Genomic DNA, 16,249 nt, shown 5'->3' on the forward strand with positions numbered 1-16,249 from the left:
CAAGTCCACATTCAATAACCATCAAACCTTACAGCTAGAGGGTATAGAAATAATTACCTAGTAGTTCCCCAATATTTACCAAAAACAGCAATAAAATTTAAAAAAAAAATGTTCAAGGTTTTGTTTAAGGCCCCTAAACTGGCACTCCCTAGCATTTTATGGCACCAAAAGAGATGATACAATTCTGGAACGTTGAATGTTATATATTATCAAATGAATTCATCAGATTAATCAGATAAGTTAAAAGCGTGAGTTTGGCACAGAAACTCAATGCCTTAGTTGGGGGTAGGGCTCATCTCCTTTTTTTTTTTTTTTTTTTTTAATATAGGAGAATACATAGAGTTTTTTGCTTATTTATTTTTTTCTCTTTTTGTCTGTTGTTCAAACTCAGTCAAAGCACCTCTTACACAAAAGAGCAAACAAACAATTTTAAAAACCTATTACTGAAGAAAGAACAATCTCACAGCATCTCAGAACTAAGTCTTCTCCTTTGTACATAAACACTTTTTTTTTTCCTTTTTTTTGCTCAGGGTTTATACTACCTATGGGCTTCCCTGGTGGCTGAAATATTAAAGAATCCACCTTCAATGGGGGAGACCTGGGTTCGATCCCTGGGTTAGTAAGATCCTCTGGAGAAGGGAACAGCTAGCCACTCTGGTATTCTTTCTGGCCTGGGGAATTCCATGGGCAGAGGAGCCTGGCAGGCTATAGTCCAGGGGTTCACAACGAGTTGGACATGACTGAGCAACTTTCACACACACACACACACAATCTATGTAACAAAATCACACATGTCAAAACTTTCTACATTTTAGTAAACAACATAATGGAAAGGTCTGTCTCAAAAGAAACATCTGAGAGTGCTGATTAAAGCATACGTGGGAACACACGTATTTGTTATTAAAAAGATCCTGAAGCAGCCATGCTGGAAATCTAAGTGCCCAGCGATTGCAGAAAGCAGAGAAGATCACACATATTCAACCACAATGAAGAGATTAGAGGGAACCCATGTTCATGTCCCATCTCTCAGTCAGTGCTTTCTTCCCATTCTATGGAAATATAACTTATATTTAACCCAACAGAGTTAAAGGGGGAAAAAAAGACACAAAAACCTAGCTGATTATTCTTCTTAAGCAATTTCCTTGGTGCTTATTCTGGCTCAGACACCCACATGGTAAATAGCTAAATGAGTTTCCCAGTCCATATGAAGACTGACGGAGAAGAATTAGATATGAGAATTGATTGAAGGACAAAAGCCATGGAAATAGTTTCCTGAATTCCTGTTATTGAGATAATAATAGATTTCTACACAATTACCTTTTTGGATTATCCCGCTTTATTCATAAATGGAAAATCAAAATGGACCACATCATCAAGAAAGAGAAAAATCAAAGCAAGAGAAAATGAGAAACTCTTTTGGAAGTTAAATTTTCTCTTTTTCCAGAGCCAGCAACTCTACTTGAAACATGTCTATTTCATTCTTAAACCTCTGCATATCCTTCTCTAATTCTTCATTTACATACACTTCAGATGAGCTGTGACTATTAGGTGGAGAAGAATTCCCATTTTCTAATTCAGGTTCCATGCTTTTAATGTCACTAGCGCTGCAATTATCTGCATGCAGTGGCTTCTGGAACCAGTCCTGTATTGCTTTATTTTTCAGATCAGTATTTTAACAACAGCAAGGGGAAAGTGAATTTTTATTTGAATTCTATATTTCATCTTACCAGAGTAGACAAACCACAGACTAGAATGACATGCCTGTCCCATGTCTAATTTCCGATTAGTTTGATCTTGCCTTATATTTTGTGACATTTGCATATCAATCTCTTGGTCTTTCACTTCGAATATAGCTACCGGCTCCCCTACCTTTTTATTTTCTGTATCATTATAAAAACTCTCTTAAATTTTCATAAACACATGTGCAACGTCTAGTTAATAATTTTCAAAGTCTACTTATTTTCAGGGAAAACAAAGCTTTGAAGATGACAGACAAGTCTATCCAAGGGATCCAGAGTTACAGACCACGGAAAAACATTTTTGAGACTGGGTTCTTTTTGTTCAGGAAATGCTTGGAATACTAGAGAGACAGATACTCCAAATGCATCTTTTTCTTCACAATCAGGTATATTATTTGTGAGATTAGGAGATATTTCCTTTAGGTTTGCTCCTTCTTTAGGGTTATCACATAGTGGATCTTCCTGAGGAGAAACGGTAATTTGGTATTCCTCACAAAATTTCACTGAACTTTCACTTTAACTCATTTGTGATGGGTGTTAACTTATGTTTCCATTCTAATTTGCCTTGGTTGATACACATTTTCTCATACAGTACTACACCAGATAACATACCTGTGCATAGTTATTCTCATCTTCATCAGGTTTTTCTTGTTCTTCCTCTGTTATCATTTCCAAGTATTGTTCTCTTGACAGATCTGCATGTTTAGTTAAAATTACTTAGAATGTTTAGATAAAAGACATAATCCTCATTTAACAGAGATCTAAAACATTGTATGAAACGACAGATTAAGTCAATCTTAATCCTCGGCTGAATATTTACTTCTTTAAGAACTACTTCCAATGACCTGAAAACTTCAACAAACCATTTGGGAAATACAGATGTCACCAGGTTCAGTTCAGTTCAGTTCAGTTGCTCAGTCGTGTCCGACTCTGTGTGACCCCATGAATCACAGCACGCCAGGCCTGCCTGTCCATCTCCAACCCCCGGAGTTCACTCAGACTCACGTCCATAGAGTCAGTGATGCCATCCAGCCATCTCATCCTCTGTTGTCCCTTTCTCCTCCTGCCCCCAATCCCTCCCAGCATCAGAGTCTTTTCCAATGAGTTAACTCTTCACATGAGGTGGCCCAAGTACTGGAGTTTCAGCTTTAGCATCATTCCTTCCAAAGAAATCCCAGGGCTGATCTCTTTCAGAATGGACTGGTTGGGTCTCCTTGCAGTCCAAGGGATTCTCAAGTGTCTTCTCCAACACCACAGTTCAAAAGCATCAATTCTTCAGCGCTCAGCTTTCTTCACAGTCCAACTCTCATGTCCACACGTGACCAATGGAAAAACCATAGCCTTGACTAGATGGACCTCTGTCAGCAAAGTAATGTCTGCTTTTCTTACAGGCACACAAACAGCTCAAAGATTCAGTCACAGATTGATCCAAACAGCAGTGAACAAAACAATCAGAAACCAAGCAAAATACAGGACAGACATATAAAGTCACCATACATTCTCTTCACTACTTCCTAACAGGACCTTTTTAACAACATGCCAAGCATCAACTGCAACATTATTCATGGTTTACAAAATTCCCCTTACTTTTTAGCTTTTATCAGTTCCTTCATCTGAAATGCTTCCCTCTACTCTTCCGACAAATTACTTTTCATCTTTTAAGGCTCAACCTGCTTTGTGAAGTTGTCTTTGATTACTGCCATCTTTCCCCTGATAAAGAGCTATGCTTTTCCTTGTAGCTCCCTTAGTACTTTAAAGATTTTACTAGTGTATCTTTCTAGATTTTCCTAGTGATAGATATAGATCTGAACTGTAAATTATTTCTTTACATGTCTATCCTTTTGGCTCCTAGACTGCAGAGGACAAGCTCTTAAAAGTCACCTCGGTATATACAGTGTGTTTTTTTTTTTTTTTTTTAATTGAAGGATAACTGCTTTACAGAATTTTGTTGTTTTCTGTCAAACCTCAACATGAATCAGCCATAGGTACACATATATTGCTCCTTTTGAACCTCCTTCTCATCTCCCTGCCCATCCCACTCCTCTAGGTTGATACAGAGCCCCAGTGTCTCTTATTCAATAATTATTTCTCCGGTTTCCGCTCAGTACTAGACACGGGAGTTTCACAAAAAATGTAGAAAAGGGTGTCAGGGATGGCTTTTCTACAGATAATGCCTGAATGCAGACTTACACAGTTCAAGGGAACAGAGGGCAGGAGAGGGAGAGCATTTCAGGCTGTAGCAAGATGGGGAGAGAAGCACACACACCACAGGGTAGATATATGTCCAAAGTGAAGGGATGGGACTGACGAAGGTCATGGTATCCAGTCCCATCACTTCTTGGCAAAGAGATGGGGAAACAATGAGAACAGAAACAGACTTTATTTTCTTGGGCTCCAAAATCAATGCAGATGGTGACTGCAGTCATGAAACTTAAGGACGCCTGCTCCTTGGAAGAAAAGATATGACAAACAGCGTATTAAAAAGCAGAGACGTTACTTGGCCAACAAAGGTCCATCTAGTCAAAGCAAAGCCTTTTCCAGTAGTCATGTATGGATATGAGAGTTGGACCAAAAAGAAGATTGAGCACCAAAAAACTGATGCTTTTCAACTGTGGTGTTCAGAAAGACTCATGACAGTCCCCTGGACTGCAAGGAGATCCAACCAGTCAATCCTAAACAAAATCAGTTTTGAACATTCACTGGAAAAACTGACGCTGGCGCTGAAGCTTCAGTACTTTAGCCACCAGCTTCGAAGAGCTGACTCATTAGAAAAGACCCTGATGCCGGGAAAGGTTTAAGTAGGGAGGAGAAGGGAATGACAGAGGATGAGATGGTTGGATGGCATCACCGACTCCATGAACGTGAGTTGAGCAAGCACCAGGAGATGGTGAAGGACAGGGAAGCCTGGTGTGCTGTGGTCCATGGGGCCACATAGAATCAGACACGACTGAGCGACTGAACAACAACAGGGACAAGTGATGAGGGCGCCAGCAGTAGTTCAGAATTCTAGAGCAAAGGATTGAAAGGGCTAGAGATAGTCAGGCAGAAGTCAGATTATGAGAGCATCAATGGTGCTTTAAGAGATCTAGACATTAATGTGACTCAGAGTGCCTCATGGTCACGTGTGCTTTTGAGATTGGGGACTCTAAACACCACGGGAGGGAGGAATCTGAAGGGCATACGAATAACCGGAGGAAGGCAAATCTGAGGGCATTAATACTGAGCATAACAAGGTGATGCAGGCCTGAACTGAGGGAGTGTTTACAGAAATATTTAGGATATAAAACTTTCAGGGTACAGTACAGAATAAATCTTTAAGAAACCAATAAATGTACAAATCCTGAAGGATAAAATAACTGCTCGTTATTTTATAAAATGTATTGACTGAGAAGAAAATGATCAACATTAACTGACCAAAGTGGCTTCTATCTATTTTGTAGTTTTCCTATCTCACATCGTCCAGTGTGGAAGGGACTCGTGTAGGCATTTTTTTGATTTTGTTTTTCCTGGACCTACCAAGCTCATGGAGAGACAAGAGCAAAAGATCCAGTTGTATATATTAAAAGAAAAAAAGACAAACACATTGATTTTAGAGCCTGTAGTCACTACTCTAGGAGATAACTGAGAATATTCTGTAAATGCAAGGTGAGGATAAAAAAGAAAAAAGTACAGGAGTGAAAAAAGACAGAGTGGATGATTTTTTACTATAGTCCTGACCGTATGACTGATTAAGGGCACTAAATTAATTAGTATTTATGGACAACACATTCTTAGATGTGGTTACTCAATAGACTGGGCATCCTAGCAGAATCAGAATTGACTTTCTATATACTGCTTTTAAGTGATACACCACTCCTTTATGCCAACCTCCCTTGTGAACTCTTAATTCATTACAAATACTAAAACAAGTTGATATACTATGTGGACACAGCTGAGAAGAAGGTACTATGTAGCAAATTTCCCATGACTCCCATTCCCATTGGGAAAGCCAATTCTAAAAAATATGAAGTCACAGAAAACACAAGAAATATTTTAGTATTTGGTATCAGAGTGGCTTTTGCAGTTATACTAAATATAATCATGACTAACACTTATGAATTGACAGCCATATAAAAACATTGCTACGGTCATCCCAGTGCACTAAAAAAAAAAAAAAAAAATTACACGAAGTCCCGTTTTGAGAAGGCAGTCTCTAGATGGCTACTTAGTCTCCCAACTAGTCCCAGAGTTCTAAACATAATCCTGCTACCCACTCTCAGGTGTATGCTAAACACCAGCCTGAACGAACTTACGTTTTCCTAACTCTCTTTGTTATTTATTGTATTATGATGGTCAGAGGGGCTTCCTTGGTGGTTCAGAGACTAAAGCGTCCGCCTGCAATGCCAGAGACCTGGGTTCGATCCCAGGGTCGGGAAGACTCCCTGGAGAAGGAAATGGCAACCCACTCCATTATTCTTGCCTGGAGAATCCCATGGATGGAGGAGCCTGGTAGACTATAGTCCATGGGGTCACAAAGAGTCAGATATGACTAAGCGACTTCACAACTTCACAAATGGTCAGAGGGAGAATACACACACCTTGCTAAGAGCTACTGATTGGCTGTAGGTTGCATAAAAGGAGTCAGCACAAGGTAGACTTTGCCACAGAATCTAATTTGGAACCTTCAGAAGGATGGTAAGGCCATGCCCAGGCTGAGACAGCTGAGTGCTCTGGGCTTCTGCATTACCTTCTTTGCTTCCTCTGTTTCCTGGAAGCTCCCACTTGCATAGCTGGCAGAGCAAGTAATTCCCTACCGGGAACACCGCTACAGTCTTTATCTTCATTTTATCAATTATGGTCTTCTGTCGAAATTCTGTGGATGCTGACTGATTTTTGGTCAGTAAATGGGACACCAACGCACACTGACCATCAACTTTCAAATGCCTGGCTCTTTGACAAGTCTCATTATTGAGGCTCAAAGCAGCAGAAGCCCAATTTGAAAAATGTGAAAACAAAGTCTCCATTTATTAGAATGTGAGAATACAACTCTGACTAACTTGTACAAAGTCTTTCTTCAGAGAATCAGTTCCATGCCCTCCTCTCCCATGAAACTCACTAGTCCTTCACAGCTTACGGTATCTCACACGTCACCGTCATTCATGAATAGATGTAAACTAGTGTGTCTCATTTCTTCTACTTTTTAATTGCCTAGTATTACTGATTTTGATTCACTCAACTTCTATTACATATTCTGTATTCCATAAGAACTTTACCAATAATTTTTTTCAACATCAGTTCAGTTCAGTTCAGTTCAGTGGCTCAGTCGTGTCTGACTCTTTGCGATCTCATGAACTGCAGCACGCCAGGCCTCCCTATACATCACCAACTCCTGGAGTCTACCCAAACTCATGTCCATTGTGTCAGTGATGCCATCCAACCATCTCATCCTCTGTTGTCCCCTTCTCCTCCTGCCCTCAATCTTTCCCAATATATGGGTCTTTTCAAATGAGTCAGCTCTTTGATCAGGTGGCCAAAATATTGGAGTTTCAGCTTCAACATCAGTCCTTTCAAAGAACACCCAGGACTGGTTTCCTTTAGGGTGGACTGGATGGATCTTGTTGCAGTCCAAGGGACTCTCAAGAGTCTTCTCTAAAACTACAGTTCGAGAGCATCAATTCTTCTGCATTCAGCTTTCTTTACAGTCCAACTCTCACATCCATACATGACTATTTTTCAACATACAAATATATTATTAAGAAAAATGTATATCTACCTTATTTTACACTTAATTATGCCTTATAATACTGTGTGCTCTAGAGACCATGGTTTTAAAAACACTTTAAATGAATGCTACTACTTTAATTAATGTTACAAACCTAGACAACATTAAAAAGCAAAGACATCACTTTGCTGACAAAGGTCTGTACAGCAAAAGACATGGTTTCTTCAGTAGTCATGTACAGATGTGAGAGTTGGACCATAAAGAAGGCTGAGCACCGAAGAACTGATGCTTTCAAAGAGTGATTCTAGAGAAGACATCTGAGAGTCCCTTGGACAGCAAAGAGATCAAACCAGTCAATCCTAAGAGAAATCAATGATGAATATTCACTGGAAGGACTGATGCTGAAACTGAAGCTCCAATACTTTGGGCACCTGATGTGAAGAGCTGAATCACTGGAAAATACTCTAATGCTGGGAAAGATTGAGGGCAGGAGGAGAAGGAGACAGTAGAGGATGAGATGGTGGGATAGCATCACTGATGCAATGGATAGGAACATGAGCAAACTCTGGGAGATGGTGAGGCACAGGTAGGCCTAGCGTGCTGCAGCCCATGGGCTCACAAAGAGTTGGACCCAACTTAGCAACTGAACACTACCACCAATGACAACTTTTTTAATTATAATGAGATGGTCTTTCACCAGATTATCAATATCTTCAGAACTGATTTTTTAAGCCGTGGAAGACATAAACTTATATGAGACATGATAGTCTTGTGGGTGACCAATTGTTTCCACGTGAAAATAGGATAAGTCTAGAACCACACTGGATCCAAAGAGCACAGAGCACCATGAGGGAAGAATGAACACAACACAGAAATATTTGCTTTTAAAAAAAAGGAACTCTCAGCTCTAAATTTAAGAGAAATCAAAGAAACAAGCAAGAAATGTAAAAGTGAAACTTTAAACCCCGTGTCAACACAAGGGTCCCTTTATCATTTCACATCCAACCATGCCATTGGTTTAAAATGGTGGTTCTGTAGTGTGCCCTGAGAATTCCTGAAGTCCAGAGACCCACTGGGCCAGGGGATCCAAGAGGTCAAAACTCTTTTCACAACAACTCTAAACGTTACTTCCATGCTCAATTATGTTCTGAGTGCACACAGGAGTTCTCCAGAGACAGGATATGTGATATCAGAACTCTAATGACGAATGGAATTAGCCATTATGATTGTGTGTGCCTGTATTTTTACCTTTTTTAGTTTTATTTTCCAGGAGTCTCTGGCTGAGGCAAGGGTTGGAGGTGGCCTGCTGCCTGGTCAGGGTCACTGAGTGTAGCAGTGCATGCATGGGACCTGTTGAAGGAGGTGCCATTATCTTCATTACCTCCTCCATAGTTTGGCCTCATCAAACAACAGGGAGGGAACACAGCCCCACCCATCAACAGAAAATTGGATTAAAGATTTACTGAGTATGACTCTGCCCATCAGAATAGGATCCAGTTTCCCCCTCAGTCAGTCTTTCCCATCAGGAAGTTTCCATAAGCCTCTTATCCTTATCCATCAGAGGGCAAGCAGACTGAAAACTCCAGTCACAGAAAACAAACCAAACTGATCACATGGACCACAGACTTGTCTAACTCTATGAAATTATGAGCGAGCCATGCCGTGAAGGGCCATCCAAGACAGACGGGTTATGCTGGAATGTTCTGACAAAACATGGTTCACTAGAGAAGGGAATGGCAAACCACTTCAGTATTCTTGGCTGGAGAACCCTATGAACAGTATCAAAAGGCAAAAAGATAGGACACTGAAAGATGAACTTCCCATCAGCAGGTCAGTAGGTGTCCAATATGCTACTAGAGGTCGGTGGAGAAATAAATCCAGAAAGAACAATGAGATGGAGCCAAAGCAAAAACAACACCTAGCTGTGGATGTGACTGGTGATGGGAGTCAAGTCCAAGGCTGTAAAGAGCAATACAGCATAGGTCCATGAATCAAGGCAAATTTGAAGTGTTCAAGCAGGAGATGGCGAGAGTGAACATCGACATTTTAGGAATCAGTGAACCAAAATGGACTGGTTTGTGGTTTAGGCCATAAGTCGTGTCCTATGCTTCTGACCCCATGGGCTATTTGTAGCTCGCCAGACTCTTCTGGTGATAGGATTTTCCAAGCAAGAATGCTGGAGTGGTTGCCATTTCCTTCTTCAGGAGATCTTCCTGACCCAGGCATGGAACTCGGGTCTCCTGCATGGCAGGTAGATTCTTTACCGACTGAGCTACCAGGGAAGCCACCAAATGGACTGGAATGGGTGAATTTAACTCAGATGACCATTATGTCTACTACTGTGGGCAAAAGTCCCTTAGAGCAAATGGTGTAGCCATCACAGTCAATAAGAGTCCCAAATGCAGTACTTGGATGCAATCTCATAAATGACAGAATGATCTCTGTTTGTTTCCAAGGCAAACCATTCAATATCACAATAATGCAAGTCTATGCTCTGACCAGTAATGCTGAACAAGCTGAAGCTGAACGGTTCTATGATGACCTACAAGACCTTCTAGAACACCAAAAAAAGATGTTCTTTTCAATATAGGGGACTGGAATGTACGAGAAGGAATTCACAAGATACCTGGAATAACAGGTAAATTTGGCCTTGGAGTACAAAATGAAGCAGGACAAAGGTGAACAGAGCTTTGCCAAGAGAAAAGCTGGTCATAGCAAACACCCTCTTCCAACAACACAAGAGATGACTCTACACATGGACATCACCAGATGGTCAATGATGAAATCAGACTGATTCTGTTCTTTGCAGTCAAAAATGGAGATACTCTATACAGTCAGCAAAAACAAGACTGGGAGCTGACTATGGCTCAGATCATGAACTCCTTATTGTCAAATTCATACTTAAATTGAAGAAAGTAGGGAAAACCACTAGACCATCCAGGTATGACCTAATCAAATCCTTTAGGGTTATACAGTGGATGTGACAAATAGATTCGAGGGATTAGTTTTGATAGACAGAGTGCCTGAAGAACTATGGACGGAGATTCGTGTCATTGTACAGGAGGCATCGATCAAGAACATCCCAGAGAAAAAGAAATGCAAAGAGGCAAAATGGTTGTCTGACGAGGCCTTACAAATAGCTAAGAAAAGAAGAGAAGCTAAAGGCAAGGGAGAACAGGAAAAATATACCCTTTTGAATGCAGAGTTCCAAAGAATAGCAAGGAGAGATAAGAAAGCCTTTCTCCGTGGTCAATGCAAAGAAATAGAGGAAAATAACAGAATGGGAAAGACTAGAGATCTCCTCAAGAGAGTAAGAGATACCAAGGGACCATTTCATGCTAAAATGGTCACAATAAATAGAGAAATAGTATTGACCTAACAGATGCAGAAGATATTAAGAAGAGGTGGTAAGAACACACACATAAAAACTATATAGAAAAGAGCTTCATGATCCAGATAAGCACGATGGTGTGATCCTTTACTTAGAGGCAGACATCCTGGAATGTGAAGTCCAGTGGGCCTTAGGAAGCATCACTACAAACAAAGCTAGTGGAGGTGATGGAATTGCAGTTGAGCTATTTCAAATCCTAACACATGACGCTATTAAAATGTGGCACTCAATATGCCAGCAAATCTGGAAATCTCAGCAATGGCTACAAGACTGGAAATGGTCAGTTTTCATTCCAATCCCAACGAAAGGCAATGTCAAAGAATGCTCAAACTACCGCACAATTGTACTCATCTCACACACTAGCAAAGTAATACTCAAAATTCTCCAGGCCAGGCCTCAAAAAAACATGAAACGTGAACTTCCAGACATTCAAGCTGGATTTAGAAAAGGCAGAGGAACCAGAGATCAAACTGACAACATCCACTGAATCATGGAAAACGCAAGAGAGTTCCAGAAAAACATCTACTTCTGCTTTATTGACCACCCCAAAGCTTTTAACTGTGTGGATCACAACAAACTGGAAAACACTTAAAGAGATGGGAATACCAGACCACTTGACTGAAGAAATCTGTATGCAGGTCAAGAAGCAACACTTAGAAATGGACATGGAACAACAGACTGATTCCAAATAGGGAAAGGAGTATGTCAAGGCTGTATATTGTCACCCTGCTTATTTAACTTATACGCAGAGTACATCATGCAAAATTCCAGGCTGGATGAAGCACAAGCCGAAATCAAGATAGCCGGAAGAAATATCAATAACCAAAGATATGCAGATGACACCACTCTTATAGCAGAAACCGAAGAAGAACTAAAGAGCCTTTGGATGAAAGTGAAAGAGGAGAGTGGAAAGATTGGTTTAAAAATTCAACATTCAAAAAACTCAGATCATGGCATCTGGTCCCATCCCTTCATGCAAATATATGGTGAAAGAACGGAAACAGTGACAGACTTTACATTTGGGGAGGCTCCAAAATCACTGCAGATGGTGACTGCACCCCTGAAATTAAAAGACGTTTGCTGCTTGGAAGAAAAGCTATGACTGACCTTGACAGCATATTAAAAAGCAGAGACATTACTTTGCCAACATCAGTCTGTCTCGTCCAAGCTATGGTTTTTCCAGTAGTCATGTATGGATGTAAGAGTTGGACTATACAGAAACTGCACAGCAAAGAATTGATGGTTTTGAATTGTAGCGTTGGAGAGGACTCTTGAGAGTCCCTTGGAATGCAAGGATAGCCAACCACTCCATCCGAAGGGAATTCAGTCCTGAGTATTCATTGAAAGGACTGATGCTGAAGCTGAAACTCCAATACTTTGGGCACCTGATGTGAAGAACTGACTCACTGGAAAAGACCCTGATGCTGGCAAAGACTGAAGGTGGGAGGAGAAGCGGAAGACAGAGGATGATATGGTTGGATGGCATCACCAACTCGATGGACTTGAGTCTGAGTAAACTCCGGGAGTTCTGATGGACAGTGAAGCCTGGTGTGCTGCAGTCCATGGGGTCACAAAGAGTCGGGCACCACTGAACAACTGAACTCAACTGAACTCCCATATAGTAAACATCAATAGACATAAAAGTTCCTTGGAATTCTCAATACTTTTTAGAAGTATAATAGGATCCTAAAGCAAACAACTTTCAGAATCACTGTTTCAAAAGATTATGTCTATCCAATAGTCATTAAAGTATGATTACTTCCCCTACTTCTAATAATCAAAGACACCACAAACTCACACACACACACACCCACAAACACATGCACATACAAACACACACACACACACACACACACACAGCCTGCTCATCAAAACATCTGACTGGCCTACATTCATCTGTGTAACGATACTATAATGAAAACAATTATAAGCTGAAATACAACTGACGTATTAGCAGGTGAAGTTTTACTCTAGGGGAAGGTTAGAATTCAAACAAGCATTTTTGGACATTGGAAAAAACTTAGAGTCTAAAATTTAATCTCGGAGAGTTCCTGAGAAGTATAGAGATTCCAAACTGAGAACTTCAGAGTGTCGAAGCATATACAGAAACATGTTGAGTTGAAGCTTACAATTTAAAAACTTCTTGTTCTTATCCTTGTAAATATCTTTTGTTTCAAAACACAGGTATCAACAATAACATTTGCTTTATGTATGTCCAATTCTTCAATTAAATTTTCAAAGAAAATATTAGAAGTATGAAGACTGAGCATTTCAAATAGTTCAATGTCCCTCTTTCCAGAGTTAACTGTGCACTGCAAAATTAACCTGAACTGGATGTTTGTAAATCCTTCATTCTGTTTTATTAGGAACAGACTCCTTCGTTCTGACTGCTGGCTGAATGGGGTTTGGAAACAAGATGATTACTAAACAATGTACATAGGAGACAATCCACAGTTCAGAATTCAAGGTAAAATCATAACCGTTTTTACCTTCACATTAGAATATTTCCCAGGAGAATCTAAAAAGAAAAAGGGACACAAAGTTAATTACATGTTAATATGAAAGCCAGCTGTACATTCATGCAGAGTTAGTACCGAGCAGAATCGTCACACTCTGCTTTGGCATTGAATACATTCAGTTTTAGTGTCTTGTTTTTAGGGGGATCTTAGGACACTGGTAATACAGACATAGGAATCCACTAAAGACAGTGAAAAGGAAATACTACATTTAATTGCCATGGAATTATTAGAAATTAAAAATCTTGCATATTTCAAAATTAATGTTCAGTTCAGTTCAGTTCAGTCACTCAGTTGTGTCCGACTCTGTGTGACCCCATGAATCGCAGCACGCCAGGCCTCCCTGTCCATCACCAACTCCCAGAGTTCACTGAGACTCATGTCCATTGAGTCAGTGATGCCATCCAGCCATCTCATCCTCTGTCGTCCCATTCTCCTCCTGCCCTCAATCCCTCCCAGCATCAGAGTCTTTTCCAATGAGTCAACTCTTTGCATGAGGTAGCCCAAGTACTGGAGTTTCAGCTTTAGCATCATTCCTTCCAAAGAACTCCCAGGGCTGATCTCCTTCAGAATGGATTGGTTGGATCTCCTTGCAGTCCAAGGGACTCTCAAGAGTCTTCTCCAACACCACAGTTCAAAAGCATCAATTCTTCCCGCTCAGCCTTCTTCACAGTCCAACTCTCACATCCATACATGACCACAGGAAAAACCATAGCCTTGACTAGACAGACCTTTGTTGGCAAAGTAATGTCTCTGCTTTTCAATATGCTATCTAGGTTGGTCATAACTTTCCTTCCAAGGAGTAAGCGTCTTTTAATTTCATGGCTGCAGTCACCATCTGTAGTGATTTTGGAGCCCAAAAAGATAAAGTCTGACACTGTTTCCACTGTTTCCTCATCTATTTCCCATGAAGTGATGGGACCAGATGCCATGATCTTAGTTTTCTGAATGTTGAAATTTAAGCCAACTTTTTCACTCTTCACTTTCACTTTCATCAAGAGGCTTTTTAGTTCCTCTTCACTTTCTGCCATAAGGGTGGTGTCATCTGCATATCTGAAGTTATTGATACTTCTCCCAGCAATCTTGATTCCAGCTTGTGTTTCTTCCAGTCCAGCGTTTCTCATGATGTACTCTGCATAGAAGTTAAATAAGCAGGGTGACAATATACAGCCTTGACGTACTCCTTTTCCTATTTGGAACCAGTCTGTTGTTCCATGTCCAGTTCTAACTGTTGCTTCCTGACCTGCAAACAGATTTCTCAAGAGGCAGGTCAGGTGATCTGGTATTCCCATCTCTTTCAGAATTTTCCACAGTTTATTGTGATCCACACAGTCAAGGGCTTTGGCATAGTCAATAAAGCAGAAATAGATGTTTTTCTGCAACTCTCTTGTTTTTTCCATGATCTAGCGGATGTTGACAATTTGATCTCTGGTTCCTCTGCCTTTTCTAAAACCAGCTTGAACACCAGGAAGTTCACGGTTCACATATTGCTGAAACCTGGCTTGGAGAATTTTGAGCATTACTTTACTAGCATGTGAGATGAGTGCAATTGTGTGGTAGTTTGAGCATTCATTGGCATTGCCTTTCTTTGGGATTGGAAAGTGTAGTATTTATTAAATATTAAAATCAGTGTGCTGCTGCTGCTGCTAAGTCGCTTCAGTCGTGTCTGACTCTGTGCTACCCCATAGACGGCAGCCCACCAGGCTCCCCTGTCCCTGGGATTCTCCACGCAAGAACACCGGAGTGGGTTGCCATTTCCTTCTCCAATGCAGGAAAGTGAAAAGTGAAAGTGAAGTCACTCAGTCGTATCAGACTCTTAGCGACCCCATGGACTGCAGCCTACCAGGCTCCTCTGTCCATGGGATTTTCCAGGCAAGAGTACTGGAGTGGAGTGCCATTGCCTTCTCCAAAAATCAGTGTAGTATTTATTAAAAGTATTTTTAGCACTTAGGGAATGAACCCTATTATCCGTTTGGCTTCAAAATTTAGTTTGGCTTGGTACATCATGCTAATTCTTCAAAGGATTTCTATGAAACAACTTTCAAAGAATCAGCTATATTAAAAAAAAAAAAACTCAATGTCTCCTTTTTCAAATTAATCTATTTTGAATAACAAATACCAGCACAACATATATTTTTGATGCCTAAGAATTACTCAGAGGGGCTGTGGTTTCCCCACTTCTAGCACCCCCTCCCACCTCCAGGATTCTCTGGAACAATAATGATCTTATCTATTTTCAGGGCAAATACACTGAAGTCATCTAGAAGGAGTTCTCTCAAGTGTCCTCATCAACTCCAAACTCACATCCCTAAGGCCTTCCTTTCTTCCCTTTGTCCTTTCACTAGATTCTCTCATATCCAAAGGGTAGTAATCTCTGGATCTGTGGACTTATATCTTTCCCTTGACATCCTTCTATGGATCATCCCTACCTGTGGTTTTCTTTACAGACTGGGGCCTGGTGGACCGGAGTCAATGAAAAGAAAGCAAAAGACAGAGACTAATATTCCCTGGGTTACATGGGAAACCAATAAAGCCCTAGAATAGGGCTTGTACCTCTCACTAAGGCACAAGGCGTCCTCTCAACGAGGTCTTGGAAGCCTGGGCAGGGAAGTGAGCTTGGCAGGCCTCCATGCTCCAAAGAACTAGCCAGAGAGACAAAGAAGGACACGGGAGACCCAAGTCTCTAGTGGAACAAGGTGCATTATTCATGTTTGTGTGAGTTTTTATATTTTTATACAAGGAAGCTTTAGGCAAAAAAATAAGAAAAGAACAAAAGCCAGATGTATAACAATGGTTACCAAGGGAATAACAAGGAATAACAATTGCCACAAGGCCAGAAGACAATCCATATCTTGAGTAAGAGGGTCATGACTAAACACTTTTACTGTAGGGTAAAAGTTAC

The 16,249-nt window shown here is 40.6% G+C and overlaps 1 long non-coding RNA gene and 1 pseudogene across 1 annotated transcript; both read right to left on the bottom strand.

The window, feature by feature from the left end:
• The window catches only part of LOC101902293 (ankyrin repeat domain-containing protein 26-like), a 77,064-nt pseudogene that overhangs the window by 18,008 nt on the left and 42,807 nt on the right, over positions 1 to 16,249 (bottom strand).
• LOC132345230 (uncharacterized) lies at positions 1,940 to 16,248 on the bottom strand. Its single transcript, XR_009494432.1, has 2 exons — positions 13,321 to 16,248; positions 1,940 to 13,225 (listed from the first exon to the last, which is right to left on the bottom strand). It is a non-coding gene; the product is annotated as an uncharacterized lncRNA (long non-coding RNA).

The sequence above is a fragment of the Bos taurus genome, chromosome 5, assembly GCF_002263795.3.
Source record: "Bos taurus isolate L1 Dominette 01449 registration number 42190680 breed Hereford chromosome 5, ARS-UCD2.0, whole genome shotgun sequence".
Lineage (NCBI taxonomy): Eukaryota > Metazoa > Chordata > Mammalia > Artiodactyla > Bovidae > Bos > Bos taurus.